This window comes from Euprymna scolopes, chromosome 25, assembly GCF_053919585.1.
Source record: "Euprymna scolopes isolate OS-2025 chromosome 25, ASM5391958v1, whole genome shotgun sequence".
Classification (NCBI taxonomy): Eukaryota; Metazoa; Mollusca; class Cephalopoda; order Sepiida; family Sepiolidae; genus Euprymna; species Euprymna scolopes.
This window is the reverse complement of record NC_136506.1, coordinates 11,763,165-11,784,845: the sequence shown is the minus strand read 5'-3', so window position 1 is coordinate 11,784,845 and position 21,681 is coordinate 11,763,165. Positions and strand designations below refer to the sequence as shown.

Genomic DNA, 21,681 nt, shown 5'->3' with positions numbered 1-21,681 from the left:
AAAGGGTTAGGTTAACTTAATAAGAGTTATCTCAGTATAGCTTGCACAAAAATCCTAATCTTCTCCATCAAATTTCAATAAATTTTAGTCATATTATCATTTGAAATGTGATAAGAACGTTCTCTATCCTATTATCTTGCTATTAATGGACAACATGATAACATACCTATTTTTAGTCTCGATGCGTTTGTTCAATCTCAAGGGAAAATGGACACCCCTGTAAGAGTAGCTGCACGTATAATTGTGAGGCAAAGGTCACACAATCTGCAACCACACGTTTCCTGAACTGGCACTGCTTAGCTACTTTGGCAAAGAGAGGCCCAAGGCTGACTGGAAACAGTGCCGAGATGAGCAGAGAGCAGATACAGCACTTGGAATTCCCAAATGGTCACCCATTTTAGTATTGACCAGGCTCAACTTGCTTAACTTCGGTGATCTGACAGGAACCGGTGTGTCAACGTGATTATACCGTATATGTGAAGAATATAATGCTGGGTGATCATTTCTGTTGAATTTGATTCTTTATGCTTTCTATACTAAAATGAAATTTCAAAACTGTTCACCTATTTTCTTTTATATTAAGATATTGTTTTATATAAGATCATCCTAATTTTTTCAGCTAACTGCATGCCTGTGGAACTCTCTTCCGTTTGCCTGTTTTCCAGCTGACTACAACTTCGTTGTCTGCAAGTCCAACCTAAACAAGTTCTTGATGAACCACCCCCTTAAGTAATCCAATCTGCCAACTTTTCATTACTAAGGACTACTACGTTAGTGCACCATTGATTACTGTACCCAATAACCTGTGGCCTCAGGGCCTTTATAAGTGGTGACTCCAATGTAAAAAAAAAAAGTGTTTTTCTTTTTATTCAGAATACTATTCTAATCCTGAGTGTTATTTTTAAAACGTTCTGGTCGATGCAACCTCCGACCTTCTTCAGATGCATATTGTCGAACTCAGGAATCTGCATAGAATTTTGAACAGGACTTTTATTTAATCCAAGTAACAGCACGCTCTCGTTCTTACTGGGAAGAAGTCATAAGTAATTTCCAATTGTGTTTTAAGCATTGCTCACACTGAGGATCGAATCTCAAAATACAAATACAATCGCAAAGTATTTAGAACTTCTACCCAATCATGGCTAACAGAATAAGAACATGCTACCCCATATATAAAATAAAGGGTTCAGTTCAAAACTCAATACAGATTCCCGAGTTTGACAAAAAGATGACCCGAGGTTGGCATAATACATCTGAAGAATGTTGGAGGTTGCATCGACCGAAATGTTAAGAAAATAACACTCAAGATGAGAACAGTAGCAAGAAAGTAAAGCCTAAAAGAGTGGAGCTTCTCGGATGGCACGGAATGATATCTCAGCTTCACAGAAGTTGGACCACTGCACTCAAAATGGAACAAAACTATGCTGAACTGATTGCCGAAGACGAATCCTTGACTTGTATGCTTGACATTCGAACTGCAAATTTTGGTTGTGGTGCGTTTTACAACGATGCTAGATTGTGTCAATTGACAATGTCGGTTATGCAAGTTTGACAATAATAGATGACGACAATAATAGATGACGACAATAAAGGCCGAGGCTTGCACCATTACATTACTGATATAATACTAGAGCTTTTAACTCCTTAAAAACGATAAGGCTCCAAAATAGAGTCACCAACCTCTACCTGTTTTACAAGTATTTCAATGGTAGATGCTCTGACGAACTACAAGCCCTTGTGCCCCCTCGACGAAAATACCCCCGACAAATCTGACAAGCAACGACGTCCCACCCCTACACAGTCGAGACCCCTAGATGTAAGGAAGTCTTCTACTCTAATAGCTTCTTCCCCATAACTGCAAGACTTTGGAATTCTCTTCCGGTTTCCTGCTTCCCCAACTGTAATGACATGCAGAAGTTCAAGTGTAATGTGAACAGACATCTTGCTGCTAAACTCCCTATATAGTACCCCTGCAACTTGAGACCCTGATAGTATCCCCCTATATCAAAGTGGCAATATGCCTTGTTTAGGGTGAAAATGTAATAATAAAAAAAATTATAGCCCATTGACTTAAAATGAATGCTTTATGCAAAATTGACGAATGATTATGGTTAAATTTGTGTTTATTTTGTAATAAAATCTAATCCCCATTAATATATATCTGTAAATGAAACGGATACTATAATAGTTAATTTGTTGCACCTTATCATAACAAAAGTCCATATAAAATTTCAGCCTGATCAGCCCAGTAGTTTCTAAGAAAAAAAAATGAGATTAAATGTTTATTAGTGTGACTAATCTGTATTAATCCGTAACTCTTCATCAAACGGATACCATATTACTTAGTTGGCTGCACCTACATCCACGCAAAATTTCAGCCTGATCGACCCAGTAGTTTCTGAAAAAAAGTTGAATATACAGACAGACAAAGGGAAATATAATATAAATATACATGGATCAAACTCTGTTAAATATTTCATCCAATAGTTCCCTATAATTATCTCTCACTTCTAGGTTTTTAACAGAGTCATAAAAAAAATCCAGAGGATAGTGTTCGTAAAAATCAAAAATAAGTGTAGAGGGAAGTCAGCTCATGTGTTGAGAGCAGATCAGTAGCATACAGAAATCTGAGGATGTCCTGATGATACTCAGGGCCAACTCCTTGTATGTATACCCCAATAACTCATATATAATTCTTAGTAATGAGATATTATGAAAACGGTAGTTTTAATATGGTTGAATGTTCCTGTAATCTGACTGCCCGTGAATACGATATTGGCCTCCCTCCACGTCTACAGGTGCACTTTCAAAATTTGTTGTGCGATTAATACTGATAATTACAGGTATATTCTGGTTTGTCTCTGGAAATCAGAAAACTAAGTTTCTATCCATTTCAGTCGAAGATATTAATGTTTATCTCGGCTGCAAGCAATGGTTGGTTTCAGTTCTAAAATGGCTTCCATATTCAGCAAACACAGCACGACATTCAGAATATATTCATATGCAACGTCTGTGGCGTTCATTCAACAAAAGTGATTCTATTTATTCCGCCCGAATACACACACAGTTATAAAGGTGGATTGATATCTTTCAAACGAAATGAGGGTGTAACGCATGGGAATAAAGTGATTGCTCGAATCTATTAAGTGTTCAAAAAGTAACTGGAATTTCTATCTTCCAATCTGACTGAGCATAAACTCATAGAGCATTTTTTTTTACAAAGGAATCGCCACTTATCAAGGCTCAGGGGCCCACTCGAGGATAAGGGTTAAAGAGTGAACATTAGTCAATGGGACACTATCGTAGTAATCATTAGTAGTAGAAATTTTGTAAATTGGATTATTTAAGGGGAACAGCTCATCAGGAATTTGTTTACATTGGACTTTAAGACGACCATATTGTGGTCAGCTGGAAAGCAGGAAAACAGAAGAGAGTTCCACTGGCGTGCAGTTCTAAGAAAGAAGCTTTGTTCATGGAATATATGTTTAGATTTAGGCACAGATAAAGAATGGGGGAAATTATTGATAGTGTTTTCAGCTAGACGAGTGTTTCTTGTGAAAATGTGGACAGATTGGAGTTCAGACGAGCACTTGCCATGAAAATAATGATAAAGCAGAAACAGGCTGGCAGTGTTTCTTCTGTGGGAAAGAGGTTTCAGGAAAGAGAAAAGGCACCCCCTACTACGCTACAAAGTCTATTTTGAACTCTGTCAAGTCAGTATAAGATCTTGACAGAGATTGTTGCCACATTTAGGCTGGTGTATCTACCACTAGTCATTCGCTCTCCTACAAGAGCCAAAATGAGCTGCAATCCAATAGGTTCTGCAGTATCTAACAAGCTCAAACCACTGTCACACCGCTGCAATGTCACATCCTTGTGCCTGTTTTACAAGGATTTTAATGGAATGCTCTCTGATGAACTCATTGTACTTGTACTCTTTCGATGTACATACCCCGACAAACCTGTCTATCAACATAATACCACCCCTATACTGTAGAGCTTTCTATACTGTAGAGCTCCCTATACTGTAGAGCTTCCTATACTGTAGAGCTCCCTATACTGTAGAGCTCCCTATACTGTAGAGCTTCCTATACTGTAGAGCTCCCTATACTGTAGAGCTTCCTATACTGTAGAGCTTCCTATACTGTAGAGCTTCCTAGATGCTGAAAAGCTGTCTACTCTATCAGTTTTCTTTCCTCACACATAAACTTCAAAATGTCCTCCCTTTTTCCTGTTTTTCTGACTGTACTAACATGCTGAAGCTTAAATGTAATGTGAACAAATATCTAGCTCATTTCCGCATATAGATAGAAATTCTTATTTTATTTTTGGAATCCTTTGAGATGGGTAATTTGTATATTTATTTATTGCTATCATGATCTTCATAATGGTGGTTTCATGAGGTTTCGGCCAACTATTCTTCAGGCCTTCGTCAGGTGGGTAGCTGCAAGGAGGATACAGTTAAGAGACTAAGCAATCCTATCTTGTTGCTGATAACCACCTGAAGAAGGCCAGAGGAATAGTTGGCCAAAACGGCATAAAACAGCAACCATGAAAATGAGGATAACAGTTCGCAAATGAATAAATAGAAATTATCATTACTTTTTTGAACACCTAATAGATTTGAGCAATCACTTTATTCCCATGCATTACAATTTCATTTTGTTTGAAAAATTTCGATCCACCTTTAAAACTGAGCAATCTCTTATGTCGAAGTAGCACTATGCATCTTTGGGTGAACACGAGCATGCTATTCTAACATGGTCATCCATTTGATATTGACCAGAATCAGCGTTGCTTAACTTGTATCTAACAGGAGCAGGTGCGTTCTTGAAAAAATTGCCCATGGAAATTCACAGAGATTTTTTTACTTTTTCTTTGCAGGGGATAACTGAGAGGAGCCTTAATAATCTTAATAGTTATTGTGTATATAATACTATACATGAATCGACAATAGTCAATCGGCTGGGAAGATGACAACTTTAGGTCTTCAGGTCTACCTACAGCATCTGGTATTCAAAATGGTCACCCCTCTTGTGCTGAACAGGCTCGTCGTTACTCAACTTAATGAGAACCGGTGTATCAACATGATTATGCCGTATATTGAACGAATACACAGGGCTACCTATTGCTGATGAAATTAGGCACGGGAAGAAAAAGGGAAAATAGACATTGCGGGTCATCTGATAAAAAGACAAAAAAGAAATTAAGTCAGGGAAATCTTACAGATCAAACAAGGCAAAAAGAATTCTTCTGTCGATGGAAGCAGCCGACAGGAACTGGGAAATGGAGTCAAGCAAAACATGTAAAAATCCGCAAAGCAAGTGTATGAAAAGTTATCATTATGGCGCGCATCTTCCACTGTCCACAATCAGAAATTGCATTTGCTGCTGGCATGTATATTGAATATTGTATATTGATTTTGGACATCCATTTATCATGAGGTGGGAATCAGGGGTGATAGGACGAATAAAAAGCATAATCTTGCATTTTCCTATATGAAACCTGGGTTTAGGGAGGTGCTCTCCAGTGGAGGGGGCTTACTTATTTTTGGAAAACCTTTCATATTGATGACAGGAAAAGGTAATATATTTGGCGTCCAAAAATAATAAATAAACAAATAAAACAAAGCCACAGAAAATCGATTAAATGTCCTCCACTAATAAATAAACCACAAGGAGATTTGTCATTTTATAAAGTCAAAGTTCGTTGTTAACCTCTGAACTTATGTCTTTATCTTATGTTTTATTACTTACCAGCTGTACATGTACGCCGTTGCCCGGGAGTATATTTGTTTTGCTTTTCTACTAGGTACTCCTTGACAGAGTTCAAAAGAGAGTTGCCAACCGGATAGGTCCTGAAATGTCATCTAGGCTTCAGCCTCTGTCCCATCGACGAAATGTTGCATCCCTCTGCCCGTTCTACAAGTATTTTAATGGTGAATGCTCCGACGAATTACAAGCACTTGTACCCCCTCAAGATGAATACCCTCGACAAACCAAACAAGCAGCTAAATCCCACCCCTTCACTGTAGAGATCCCTAGGTGTAAGAAGGCCTTCTACTCCAATAGTTTCTTCCCCCTGAACTGCTAGACTTTGGAACTCCCTTCCAGGATTCTGCTTTCCCAACTGTACTGACATGCAGAAGTTCAAATGTAATGTGAACAGACGTCTTGCTAATCATCTCCCTTCATAATACCCCTGCACGTCCCTGATAGTAGCCACCTACTTCAAAGTGGCACTGTGCCTTGTCTGAAGTAAAAATTGAATAATTAAAAAAAAACGTTATGTCCGTTCTTTAGATTAGCCATTCATTGAAATTTAAATATATACAAAATATGTATAGCAATAGTTTTCAAAATTCAGACAGCCTGAAGTTGGAACAGGAGACGTTATAAAAAAACACGCACCATACCCGACCTTTAGTTACAAACCGGACATCTATAAGAAGGATGGAAATGTCTAGAGATCTTGTTCAGTGCTGTTTGCTTTCTCGCCACTATACTGTATCCTTATTTAATCGAGTGCTCATCAGTGATGAAAAGTGGGTGCTGTAAGAAACTCACAAGCGTTGCAAACATTAACTGTCTCCTCAGGATGTTGTCCCTCACACCGTAAGATCGCTGACATACCCATTTAAGATTATGCTTTGTGTCTGGTGAAGAGGTCATCAAGCGGTTCATTATGAACTGCTATCAACAGTCTAAATGATCACTGGAGACCTATAGTCGTAGCAATTGAAACATCTTCAACAAGCAGTGCACCAGAAAGAGTCAGCAGCGTTGAACTGAGAAGGTGTGCTTTTTCTCTATGACAATCCAAGATGAAAGCGTAGAACCAGGAATAAACGCTTTCTTTTTTTTTTCAAATAAGAAAAACAGCTGAGTCAAATTTCTTTCCTTTGTTTCTTTGTGGGACCGTCGTACACAGTAGTGGGTCGGTGTTAAAATGTAACTATCTTACGCCTCCCCATCACTTTATGTCCGATAGTATCTTCTTATTTTTGCTTCCATAGATGGCGTCATCATTTTGATGATTTCATTAAGTGTGTATGTTGAAACAAGATCCACATGGTGGTGCTCTTATATACTCTATTTTAATTATCTCCCTTTTTTTCTCTCAACTTTCTTCTTTCTTTCTCTCATATTTGCATCTTTCTTTTCCTATTCCCCACCCTCCCAAATTATGTACAAACATACATTCATGGTCTTATATGTTTTTGCATTGCACTAAACTTTTAGAGGTCTAAAAGTTTGTGACTCACGAACAGTTTAGATAAAATACATCGATGATTATTTAGAATTGTGCTTAGAATTAAATTTTGTAGTAAAGAAATACAGAAAAGTTTTTGTGATGTACGTACCCGTCACTTAACGAAGATGGAATATTCCAAAAAGCACGTAATTTGATTAAGTAGCTTTCTTTTAATTTAAGAAAATCAAATTTTATGACTTGCATGATGCGGAGAATTTAAAATTCATTCTTGGTTTTATCCCCCTTCAAAAGCTTTTCATAATCAAGGGTTTCTCAATGGCTGCTAAAAATACCTACTCGTTTAAAATCGTAAAATTGGATTTTCTTAAATAAACAAAACTACTGGATCAATGTTTTGTGATTTTTTGGAATATAACACCTTCCTGCCGTGACAATTAGGTACACCATAAAGCTTTTTCATTATTTTTGTTTTCCTAAATAAGAACAAGTCTAAATAAGATTAATATCTCTTACATTAGTGTCCTCCAGATTTGTTTCCATGGATGACGTCATCATTTTGATGATATTACTAAGTGTGCACATGGACAAGATAACCAGCAAGCAAGATCCACATCAGAATGCTATAACAGATATTATTTCAGTTATCTCCCCTGTCTCTCAACACTCCTCTTTCTTTCTTTACTTCCCTCGTTCTCTTTTTCGCCTAGCTTTCTCTATCGTTTTGGCCTCTCTTTTTTTCTATATCATATTCACCTATCTCTTGGTTTTCCGTGTTTTTAGTATTATACTAAAATTTCAGTTCTCATGAAATGCGTTTAGTAACGATCTGTGATTCCTTGTCTAGATAAAATGTCTCTTAACTTCCCAATCTCTCCATGACGTCATCATTTTGATGATTCCATTAAATATACATGTAGAGAAGATAAGCAAGCAAGCAAGATCCATAGTTTTTAACTCGGTCCGAGATTTTTATCCTCGCCCCTCCCCCCCCCCCCCCAATCAACAAAGATTATACCATTCCTATACTGATCTGGACCCTGTCGATTACGTTGTTATACTATTCCTGTGCAGTTCTAAGAGGTTCACATTTCCTGGCTTTGCCTTCTCTCTTTGAGAAGGTGTTAGTTTATTGCTAATCGCCTGAAACGTACTTATCGGGAAATCCCAACGGGACTGCCGAGGCACTTCTGTGCCTCTCGTTGAAGGCGCTGACTTCTCAACCCCACTTTTCAATCGTGGTATAACAGTTCTTGTAGTAGAGAGAACTAAATACCTTCACAGAATTTTTAAGCTACATTGGCTGTAGACCTAATTTTCAGACATCAGTTTTCTCCCCTTAGTTTCGTCCGAAATAGGTTAACACAATACTGCAGGGTCATTAATCAAACACTTTTAGCTGAGAAAAGGATTTACAAGAATAATCTATGAAATTGGAAATGTATATCTTTTTTTGTTCTTATAGTTCTATGGTGCCTATTGATATTGCCTTTCAAGCATTCATCCATGATATTTAAAATTTCATATCTTTTGTACCCGGGTTTTATTATTTTCCTATGATATCGCCATTGCTCTCAGAGCCACCTCGAGATGAAAGATTGGCCGTAATGAAACAAGATAAAATGCGAGATGAAAGGAAGATTGAAAAACTACTTTTATTATTATTATTATGCCTACTTGGGAACACTAAATCAAGTCAGTCAATAGAAAAATAAAAGGGAATGATATTTTGTTTTTGTCAAGCGAGAGCAAACGGATGAAGATGAGAAAGACAATCACAGACTCATGAAAGATGCTCTTCGAACTCTTGGATATTGGTTGGTATATTGAGAAAAAAATGTGGAGTAGATTTTATTGATTTTCTGTTTCAGTTTTCTTTTGCTAACACGGAAGAGTTATCTTTTCCTGCCATTAATATAAAAGGTTTCCTAAAATAAGAAGGTATGATAGTGTGACCGAGAAATCATTCCTACAAACGCTAAAAAGCAAGTGCCTCTATTTGCTACTCTCTTTCTTTGTTTGTTTCGTTGGAATTGGTTTTCCTCTTCACGCTCAAAAGCGAGGAAGTTTTGACATGAGCGTTTGAACTCAAATATTTTCCAACCAATAAAAATCGTCTCAAGCTCCAAAAAGTAACATTTATATGTTAAAGTAGTAAGTCAGTGCGAGCTTCAAAATTCCTATGAGACCTGGTCAGCAAAATCAGTTTTCCCCAGACTTCACCAGTCGCACCTACACAAAAGAATCCAAAAACGTCTGCTAAACACCTACCTACGACCAAAGGCTTGGGGGAAGCAGAAAGAACTCAATGACTCACATCTGAACCTTTTCATGCACATAAATTTTTACACACTAGCGACAATTTGGCGAACAGAAACGTACTGCTACTCAGTAACGAGAACAAAGCAACGCACACAAAATGGTACGCTGCCTAATTCTCACATACATATATTACTTATTCACACTGAATCTATTGACATATTCATTTCTCATGACGTTTACTGAACTTTCTTTTCCGAACATGTGCTGCACTATGAATGCTTTATCATCAAATTTCGGGTTTCTCCATTTTTTATTAAAAAATCTCTGTCTATATTTTAGGTAGCACTTGCTAACTGGTGACCCTTATTTCATTTGTTTAAAATTGTATGTGTATGCATGCCCATATATTCTTTGGTTTCATTATTCGCCAAAACACAACGTTCATACCTAATTTACATTAATTCTTGATGTGGTTCTTGGCAATACACAAAGACACTATCGTCATCAAATATAGTCTCGGGTAAGGCCAGAGACCACACCACAGTATCCCTAAGTAAGCGTATAAGTGGATCATCGGAAACCTAACATGTTTCCTCAATTTGATTACTTCACCGTTATCAGTTTTCTTTGCTAGGATCAAAGCTATTTTTACAAATATAAAGTCGCTATTTTCATGATTAAAATCTGCAATACATAGCACGTTAAGGGTAATTCTTTTTTGTGGGGGTGGGGATTAAGTAAATTATTTAGAATGTCTGCAAAACACTGGAAAAATACTAACGAAAAATTACATATTTCTGTACAAAATTAGCTCTAAATTCTAATAAATTAATGGAAAATGCTCCAGCCAAAGCATAAAGCCATGATATAAGGAGCTAAAAAATAAAGAAAGATGATTATTGAAAAGACAAGATACATATTCACCTTAGTTTCAAAACGAATATATTATCGTTAGGAGGAAGACAATCAGCAGGAAGAGAATTCCACAAACCTGGAAAGAACTTACTGGAATAGGAAACTGTGTTACAATGAGGTATCTAAACAGCAAATAGATGGAGACCAGCAGGCGAACGGGTCAAACGAGCTCGAACAAAAGAAGCAGGGAATAGATCAGGCAGTCCTGAAGCACACCTGCTATAATAATATTTATAGAAAAAAACTGAACACGAACACACTTGAAGTTGGTCGCCACAAATTATCAACAGCCCAATAGAACACTGTATCAATAAATTGTCACTGACACGCACTGCTCCCGTCAAATAAGCACTAGTTATCTTGACTCGTCCTTTAAGCCATCTACATTTTGTATTCAGACTGCTAACCAAGTAAGGAGTATCTTTTTTCTCATATGACGTTGTTTCTGAAAACTCATTCCTGAAATGCATCTCCCTCGTCAAATCACTGTTGGAGTATAGTATCCCGGCCTCATTCCCATATGTAATATGAAATAACCAACATTTGGAAAGAGTTCAAAGGTTGGCTACTCGACTGGTGCAATCTGCCTTACAATAGCCGACTTAAAAAAGCTGAACCTTTTCTCCTTTGAGCGTCGCCGATTACATGGTCATCTGATTTTAGCCTAAAATCTTCTCAATGGGCAGTAGGTTGCACCTAATAACTATTTACTTCTACACCAGAAACAGATATATGTGGACATTACATGGTCCAGTTAGTGTAAATATGCCATCTATATATCAGAGCCGCACAAAAGCGTATGTATATTGCTGATGTTCTCAAACATTCCTATATAAACTATAATAGTTTATCTTTATTGTTCGAGAAATCGTAGTACTTACCAACAAAACAAACGCCCACGTGTTTGTGCCTTGTATAGGCATGCGCGACAACAAAAACTTGGGTTTTTATAAGCGGAAGTCTCGAGGTTGTCAGGAATCTCCGGGCGCATGCGCAAGAGGAGGTATTGAGAGAGTGGTATAAAAGGCAGGTCGAGTGAGAAGGTTGTTGTTGTTGTCATTGGACGTTACAGTGACGCGTGCGTTAGCAGTTGATTAAAAAGTTGTTTTTTTGTGTCAAGTCGCGCACCCCGGTGAAGGTCATATAAGTCGTGCACCTCGGTGAAGGTGAAGGTCATATCCTATATAAACTATAATAGTTTATCTTTATTGTTCGAGAAATGCTTCGAATGGGAGAGTCATATAGATTTTGAGTACGCAAACAAGCAATGATGAAAGATAAAAATTCCGTATTCAAGTATTTAGCTGATTCAATAATACAATTTTACAGGATCATGCAGCCACATTTGTCCAACCTCTTCCGGCATGTCGCTTATACAACTTCCCGTAGCCACGCCTTCTTCTACGCAAGCATTTTTGTATTGTTTATTTTTTGTTACTAAATGGATTCTTTCTACTTCATGCAGATGTCGTTTTGTTACTATTTAATCAGCTCAATCTATTTGATACGTCCGCAATATGCTTTTCCTCTCTATCTGACTCGCAGTGCAAAGTTATTTTGTCGACGAACGTTAAGTATATTAGATTTGTAAAGTGGTGAACTTCAACAAAGTAAGAATAATTGACATCTTTTGTTTTTCACTTTGTATAGCATCTGTAAGATAAAAACAATTTTTCTGGTCTATCATTAGTCCAGTAATAAGCAAACGTGGTGCTAGGATAAGCAAAGACAAAAACGTTTGATTTGGGAGTTTTTTGTTTTACTTTATGCATTCCTACATCAGAAAGAAAACAACTTTACGATCGTTTTCTTTATGCATTCCTGTGGTCAGAAGCTTAGAAAAATAGAAGTCCTACCGTGAGTGTGCAGCGGGTGAGTTCAGGCTGAAAAAAGAAAAAACAAAGATGGCGGCCAGCATTTTATTATGTGTGTTCTCGCAAAATCTCGTGTGTACGTGAAGCTGGAAGCTATAAAACGAACTTCATTTTTGGTGCTGGGGAGATTCCAGACCTGGCAGGAGAGTAGGTGCAACGGGAGTGGAGATTCTACTTTCTCGGATTTATTCCCTTTTGTGTGTTTGAGGTGCCCCCCCCCCTCGGGAGGCGCACTGCAGTTTAAGGACCGTGCCCACCTTTTTTTTTAAAGATAGTTTTTTCAAGCTATTTCGGCAATGGCCAACGCTGGCTTAAGCAACATGATTAAGCCTTTTAATGGCGACAGTGATGTGGTGCATTGCTCAAAAGTTGGACGATGTGGCCGCAGTAATACCACTATTTCTAGAAGGGGACGCGCTGGCCCTCTATTTGGAGCTCAGCGAGTGAGATCTGAGTGACGTGGACGCCATCAAGGGTCGACTGATTGAAGCTTTTGCAGAGGGGTTTTTCGCGGATAAGGAGATCGGTTGAGTTGTCGAGTATCAGGAGATACGCCACAAGTCGCCTAGTCAAAATGACATACATTACCAGGTTCCCAGAAGAGATATCGAAACGTTTGCAGCAGGTCCCAGGAGTGGAGACGCTGGATGTGAGTGAGCTGCTCAAAACTGCAAAGATCTTGGTGAGCACCCAGCCCACGGAGTCTGGAGGGACAACAGCAACAGTACAGCAGGATGTGGGCAGGAGTCTGCCAAACCCGAAGAGACTGTAGGAAGTTCTTGCAATGGATAGTGTGCTATAAATGCAATCGGAGAGGCTATTTAATGGTAAAATGCCCGAGTTCGGGAAACTGGCAAGGGGAAGACGAAGCGCCAGCGGCCGCCCCTATTCGGGAATAGTGGCGCACTCGCAGCAGATGCCCAAGCAGAAGATTGTGATGAAAGGACAGGGAGTTATGGCCCTGATCGACACTAGCTGTACCACTACCATGGTGCACACGACCCTGGTCAGAAAATGGAAAGGGAAGGGTGAAGTAGTGGCATTTGATAGGTCGCGAGTGAAGTGTCGAGGGAGGAAGACCATCACTATTGATATTGCTAAACACCGGATGAGAGTCCATGCAATTGTCACCGATCATCTGGTGCCTGGCCTCTAAGCCATCATTGGAATGGATGTGATATACCGACTTGGAGGCGTTACCATCACATGCAACAACGTGAGGTTCGGACTAGCTGAGTGCGCAGTGACAGAGCAAGCTCCCAGAGGGACTAACAAGGCCAGAGAGGAAAGAAAAATGTCGATCAAAGATCAGGACTTCCGAGCCAAATTCGATGGAGAGCAGTGGCCTGTGGAGTGGGCATGAAAACATCAAGCACCATCGTTGACAAACAGGGTGGCATGTTACACTAATTCGCTCAGAGGAGGGGTGAGAAAGGTGTTTGAACAAGAAGTGGACTGATGGATTGGGGAGGGTACACTGCATCAAAAGAAGACTCTGCCACTGTGTTTGTTTGGCTAAAGTCTCTCATTTCAAGCGAAAAAAGGATAAAAACGAAAGGGGCAGCAGGGATGTAAGTGAAGTGCAGGCTTGAGATGCTAGCTGATGCAGTTTTGTTTGAAGCTTTGTGTAGACATGGTGGCTTCTGAGAAGAACTGAGCAGATGCTCTCATGAGAGTGAAGAACAGCTGGCTTGTGCCAAAGAAAAATATTGTTGCTGCATCGGATCTAGTTGATGTTGGCATGCGAGAGATGCACAATCTGCACCATATGGAGGTAGAGAGGACGTGGTACTTGGTGAAGAAAGTCAACCCGAGTGTCACCAAGGAGCAAGTGAGGCAAGTGGTCAGGACATGCGACAGATGTCAGTCGATTGATCCTGCTCCAAGCATGCATGAAGCTTGTCAATTAGGGGGAGTGGAACCTGGGAGAGACTGGCATCCGATGTCACCCATTACAGGGGTGGACTCTACCTGACCATGATTGACTGCGGTCCCAGGCGATTTTCCCTATGGAAGAAGCTACGTGGAGGAACAGGCAATGAAATAGTGGCAATCCTCGATGAGGTGTTTTTGGAGCAAGGTCCCTTGGAAGAGCTGTTAACCAACAACGGGACCACATTCAAGTCAGTAGCGGTGACAGAAGTAATGAAGAAATGGAATATCCAACAATTCTCTGGAGCTGCCTACAGACCCAGTGCCAACGGGATCGTGGAGAGAAACCACTGCACTATGAAGGCAGTTACGGAAAGAGGAGGCACCACACCTGAGCAAGCTGTCTTCAGGTATAACATGTCGCCTAGACGCCAGAGACGGTTCCACAACTGTCAACGTTCGCATATTCCTGGAGACAACCCAGGGTTGAGCCAGAAAACAGAGAGGCAGAGGACACAGGGACCATTAAACTCGGGGATGAGGTATGGGTGAAGCCACTGGGGACGCGCTGCACCACACAATGGAGTAGAGGTCGCATGACTGGGAGGAACACCAGAAACAACATTGTGGTGGACGGAGTACCGAGGCATATTCTCGACATCAGACCAGTGGAAGGCGAAGCAATGGGGGGGAATGTGCAGCAACAGGAGGAGAACGAGACACCTCAGAGGCCAAGTAGAGAGAGGCGACCGCCACAGTGGATAAGAGACTACGACATATGATCTTGAGATCAAGGATGCGTGTGGTCAGAAGCTAAGAAAAATAGAAGTCTGAGCGTGGGTGTGCAGCGAATGAGTTCAGGCTGAGAAAAGGAAAAACAAAGATGGCGGCCAACATTTTATTATGTGCGTCCTCGCAAAATCTTGTGTGTACGGGAAGCTGGAAAACTACAAAACGAGCTTCATTTTTCGGTGCTGGGGAGATTCCAGACCTGGCAGAAAAGTAGGTGCAACGGGAGTGAAGATTTATTCCCTTCTGGGTGTTTGAGATGAACCCCCCCCCCTCGGGAGGCGCACTGCAGTTTAAGGACCGTGACCCCTTTTTTTAAAGTTAGTATTTTCAATTCCTACATCAGAAAGAAGACAACGCAGACACTGCATGATACGTTTTCGCCGCCGATTTTGATTGAATCGAAGGATGGCTGCATTTTCAATCAGAATCCTTAGCTCTTAGAATAGGTTTCCAAGTGAAGGATTAAATGCAGCAATAACGTAACAGTTTCAGGTAAATGTAGATAAGTGCTTGACTTCTATGAATTTTTCTCTGTGATTTTTACCACCTTTTTCTGATCTATCATTAGTCCAGTGAAGTCATAAATACACAAACAATTTAAGGTAAATTAAATGCTTGACGATTGTATTTTCTTCTCTGTAATTTTTACCACCTTTTCTCTACATTGAATCATACTTGTTTTATTTTTTGCCAAATAAATCGAACTGAACTGTAAAAACAAAGACCCGTTCACACCGACACATTATCAGTTTAACGTTGCTTTCACAAGTTGATATTTATGAGACCGTTTCAGAGATTCATATCGAAGGTAATATGATTTCTGGACACATCTTTATTTATCTCTCTTTCTCTGCAGTCCATTTCCATCACCCTTTCAATACACTCGAAGTCAAGTCTTCTGTACACACATCCCTATACTGTCTAGATTTCATCTTTCTCTGAAGTCAAATTCAGTGTATCACACTTATATCGTTTCTCTCCATGCAACGCATAACCACAACTCTTACTGTCTAGATTTTATCTTCCTCTAAGGTGATCAGAACTGAGTTCATCTTCAAAACTCACATTACGCATCCAGCATATCATCTTTATATCATCTCATGTCAATCCTCACTGGTCAGGTTTCAGTTCCACACATTGTCAGACTGCATACATATACCTATTACACTCTTTCCGCTGTCAACACTGGTACTCCTCTGCTGGTTAGTAATGACAGAAATCTCTAGGACCCACTCCATCTATTCTTAATTGTTAAAAGACCACTAACACTTACTTCACCTTGGGCTCCAATGTTATCATCAAGTTAACACAACCTCAAGAGCTTTGCCATCCAGATATCCTTTCTCCACACCTGAATTGTCATCTATCTCACGCTTCTTGTACACCAATTGATTATCCTTCTCAACTTACCGCTAATTTCATTGCAGGTGTCTACCTAATGCTTACTGGTGGGACAAAAAATTGAAATACAACTAATTAAAAGATAACTTGGCCTTTTGGTCAAGACACACACGCACAAAATTAAAAAAAAAAAAAAATGCATACACAAACACACAGACAACTGTTTATAAATTGTAAATATGTTTTTGATTCTTAAACGCTGGGGATTTATTAGTTAGTTTAAGATCCATAGAGTGAATGAGGGATTTTGCTAAATGTTGCCAGTCAAGAGTAAGACTCCAAAGTCTACATTTATTACTTTTAATCACTTTAGTCACAAAGACCCTGAACCCCCCCCCTAATTTCTTGTAGGGCCTTGTGCCTAATTTTGGTTTTTAAAAATCTTTTGTTTTTTACTTAATTGTATTTTCAAAATTTTAAAAGCAATAAAATATATAAACAAGATCAAAGTGTAGTATCTGTTCTTCAGATGATGCACTTCCATTTCTTGTTCTCTTTCGGTGGGGGATCAGTCCTTCACAACTGAGACAGTTTTTTTTCATTATTTTTGTACCTTTTCTCCACGTTAAAAAACGACCCTGGTGTCTAACTCTGTCACGTGGGGAGGCATAGTAAATAGGTACATCTAACTCCGTTTCTACAAACTAAACTGAAAGACCTTTTATAGGAGCTTAACAAATAGCGAGGACATTTTTGAACTGAAGATGGTCATCACAGCCAAAGTCAAGAAAATACCAAGAGCAAAGTGTGTCATAACTAGGGCTGTGATAGCAGCATTTTATTTTCGTTGTTTTGACTCTTGAGTATATATCCGTTAATATCATATGTTTTTATATAGACTAATGTAGTTCTCGGTTGGTTGACTGTGTTTTACTGTGCCGGATATATACTTCAGAATAAAAAGAATATTCTGTTGTCACAGCCCTAGTCATAACAACCCAAATTAAAAGAGTACCAAGAGCAGAGCGTGTCAGATTTATTAGCAATTATGAATATTGTACCTACATATACTTATCAAATAACGATAAAAAACTGTTGGATATTCATTTGTGAAACTTGCTAGACATGTCAGTCACAGACCGAAGTTTATTTGAACCTAATATAATTGTAAAAAAGATTGTAAATTTTATTAACAGTTCTAGCAATGGTATAGTTATTGGCAAGAGTGGGGTAAGCCTGTAATATAGATATAGAATTTAATAGAAGACATAAGCACTCATATGAGTCAGTTCTTATCCAGGGTGAAGTGATTTGGGAGTCGAAATTTGGAAATATTGTTTAAGTAAAATCTATTTTAATAGGTGTTAGTTATGAATAGGGCTAGGACAACAGCATATTCTGTTCATTGTTTTGACTCTCGAGTCTGTATCCGTTGCTATCTTATATACTTTTATATAGAGTTATGTGGTTTTCGGTTGATTAATTGTGACTGTGTGGGATATATACTCGAGACTCAAAACAATAAGAATATTCTGATGCCATGACTGGATAGACTTAACATATTGATTTGCTGAGAATTTTTCTTAGAGATTATTTATGCATTTATTTCGACTATGCCAGTTAAAAATAAAGAGTAATTTTCATACCAGAAATCAAAGAAATCAATGGGATTGAAAAATAGTCTCCAAGACAAACTGTTTGGAATGATTTCGCATCTAATACTGATGTGTTTCTAAACCTGGCAGTTTTTCCTTCTTATTCAAATAAATTTCTGAAGATTATGCTAAGAAAAGAATAGAAAAAAAAATCATAGTGTACCATGCAAAAATCTTGGGTTATACTAAAATTGCATGTTAGCTTGACAAAAAAGAAATGCAAGGTGTTTTTTCTAAAATAGCAACCATTATTGTTCAAATCATTCCGCCAAAAACATAAAAGCTTTTCAATTTAATCAAACTATCAATACTTCGGATTTCAGATCAAACTATCCTTGACACTCTTCTTCCACTTCATGGAATAAATCAAACCATAAACTCTTTATAAAGTGCTACACTAACTGAACGTATTGTGAATTAGGAAATACATATTCGATACAAAAGAGTAAGGAAAATGTGCGCATCATTTTTTTGATAAATTTTACAATTTAAGACAATGCCACTGAACCTGTAGCATACCTCACTAAAGAAAAAGAAATATATTGGAATTTAAAATTAATGCCATATTTATAACTTATATCCGTCCTGGGACGGGTATTTTACTAGTTATAATACATTTTGTAAAAGTAATTAGCATTTCGGAGTAAGGATGGGATTAATGTTAATGTGGTGGTAACTCCATACTCTTAGACAGCTTCCAAATTGAAGAGTGTATAAGGTTTATGAGAACGTTTGCAAGCTGCATTAAAATAATTACTTACTATGCAATAATTTATTAAAAAACAGCAATTCTTCAACACAAAGATCATCATTATCCACAACCCCTTGTCAACTACCTTTCCATGTACGGATTTAGTCAAGGTAGTAATCTTTCGCCTTTGCATGAAAAAAAAATGGTTTATTTAGCTTAATCAAAATTAAAACAGCACTGCTTCCTAAACTACTGTATTTATCAGTATAGACCATAGTCGGATGAACAACGTCTATTTTGTAAGCGGCTTTGACAGAAAATCTGGAACTTGTAAAGTGTAATCAAGACATTAAAAAAATGAAAATATCGAAAAAAGGTTATATTATACGCATTTGTTTTGGACTGAAGATTTCTGAAAAAAATTTCACTTAATTTGATAGAGTAGTTTTTTTTTTTTTTTACAACGGAAAAACACGTTTTTATAACAATGTTGTATTGCAGGGGTCATGTTGGGGACGTATAACGGGTACATGTAATACAGAGGTAACGATGAGGGAGACAAGATATACATATTACAGTTCTGTCGATTCTTATAACATATATTAGCAAGGAGTGAGGGTGATCAGTTCTTTTATATCGAAGGAGACAATCATTATTTATGATGGAGAGGGGGGGACACATTACTTGGAAGGGGGTTATACAAAGTTCATATTAAGATGATTAACACATTACCTTCAATTGTTGAACGAAGACAAACAGTTACAAAAATCGATGATGTTCTTTATTTCATTTGATTGGTCGAATGATTTGACATCAGGAATTCACTTTGGTTCTACATGGTTAAACTTCTACCCCTTCACGTCTGCGGGGACCATCTTCTGACCATGTCAGGTCTTTCCGACCGACTTTGCTGACTGTTCGAACTTTACTGCCCGACTGTCGACTCCTCTAATCTGCTAATCCTAGCTCCTATTATTGAGAATTCCCTTTTTGTTATGACATCAGATGTGTGATTCCAAAACGTGACCAACTCATGTGGCTAATCACACGTTCTCCAAACACACTTTCGACAACGAAGAATTCTCAACTAACCTATTTTTTAATTCAGTTTTCATAAAAGAACGAACAATTAAATTCTTTTTACAATACAACAATATATAACTATTTCCAAAACATTAGCTAAATTCTAACATCCCAATTTCTGAATCTATTCTGCACCTTGCTTACAAGGTTCGAGTTTTGGCTTATCCTAATCTCATTTTCCACTTCTCTAATGTTCTTATTATTTACAGGAAAAGGGGACAGCCTTTTCTTGTAACAACACATTGAAAGCAGAAATTTTTAAATTTTTTGAACACGCCACGGGCAGATCTAAAATTAAAGCGCCGACACTCCCTCCCCATCTTTAATACTATCTTTTTTTCCTAAACATCGAACCTTGCGTCATAACAAATAGTTTGTTTGCTATAAAAAACTAAAAAAACTACTTGATGAAATTAAGTGAATTTTTTTTTTTGAGAACTTCATTCAATAACGGATACGTACAATATAAGCTTTTTCGATATTTTCATTTTTTAATGTCTTGATTAAACTGTACAAGTACCGAAATCTATATCACACATATATTCAATGTTGCTATTAGTCTTTTTGGCAGTATATAAAAAAAGATCTACTTGTAAATTAATATTTTGTCGACTTTCTTCAGTAAATATTACAGGTTGATATAGAAAGTACCTTGAATTTACATAGTGTCTCACTAATCTATCTATATATCTATAAAAGTAAAAATATGTGAGTCTGGAAAACTCTCCACCTATATACTCAACGAATTTTTATCTACAGACTTGAAATTTGGTATATAGGATTTTGATACATGTGAAAAAATGTAAACGGTTATCATTCGGAAAAAAGGGCTGCTAGGGCGTCAAAAATGGAAAAATTATTATTTAGGGGTTTTTCTGTTTCACAACTGTGCACGTGCGAATCGTTTACATGATAGCTTCTTTATGTTAAGAATAAGTAGGTTTGAAAATTTTTTTTTTAAATTGTGGCCTAACAGTTATCGTATTTGACTCACTGTCTTTAGGTTTTGGTTTCGATCTCAGCTAGAGTATTTTTGTTTCTTTACTTACAAGAAGTGAACTGTTTAGAAAAAAAAAACATAAAACTAGCGTGCACATGTCTCAGTTTCTTTTCGTATTTTTTTTTTTTTTACTTCATTTTTTTTAAGGAATTTAATGTTACGTTTAATACCGGACGACGCCAAGTATATTTGCTAGTAATAAATAATTTTTATAATTCTGTAATTCTCATCAACTGCGAAGAGGTGAACAGATGGACCTGCATCCTTTGCCAATGACGAAAGGATTACCATGGTGCCAGTTGAGATCTCCATATTTCTCGTGGAGAAACACAAGACATTCATTCTCCGGCCTAATGGCGTCACAGGTACAGCGTTTTATTTTCATGACCATGTTTTTTATAATGTTTTATGCAAAAAAATCTATCCAGCGTTGTCTGGGATACATAATAGTATTAACACCGTATCAAATCTGGAAACTGGTATACAGTATTAAATGAGTGCTGTATCATTATGCACATTTCATCTGTAGAAACACAAGATAGACACCAGCATAGAGGCGTCACAAGTGGAAGATATTATTTCTTGCTATTCCTTGGAGAACTCTTGGAAATTACATGGATTATTTTGTTAAGGTCTTTTCTTTATTTTATACCATATTTGCTTGATAATATTTATGTCCGACTTTTGTGTTTGCCAATCTTGTTCAATGCTATTGTGTTCGTAGCTATGCATCCCATTAATAGATTTTCCAAAATAATGCATTTGGTAATATGCACTGACACCTGATTGGGTAGTTTGCATACATTCATCATCTTTCAATCACCTTTGGTTGGTTTTCTGACATTCTAATCAGTTTGCAGACTCTTATCCTTTTTTATAGCTTTTGAGGTCAACGGCGTATTGATCGATCCAATATACGCCCAGTCGTTGGAAATTTCAGAATGATTGGAGAATCAGCATTTCTTGATATTTCCTTTGGCTAGT

The 21,681-nt window shown here is 37.9% G+C and overlaps 1 pseudogene; it reads right to left on the bottom strand.

Annotated features, from left to right (window-relative positions):
- Positions 1-359: 359 nt before the first annotated feature.
- LOC145247597 (5S ribosomal RNA) lies at positions 360-476 on the bottom strand (annotated as a pseudogene).
- Between the last annotated feature and the right edge of the window lie 21,205 nt (positions 477-21,681).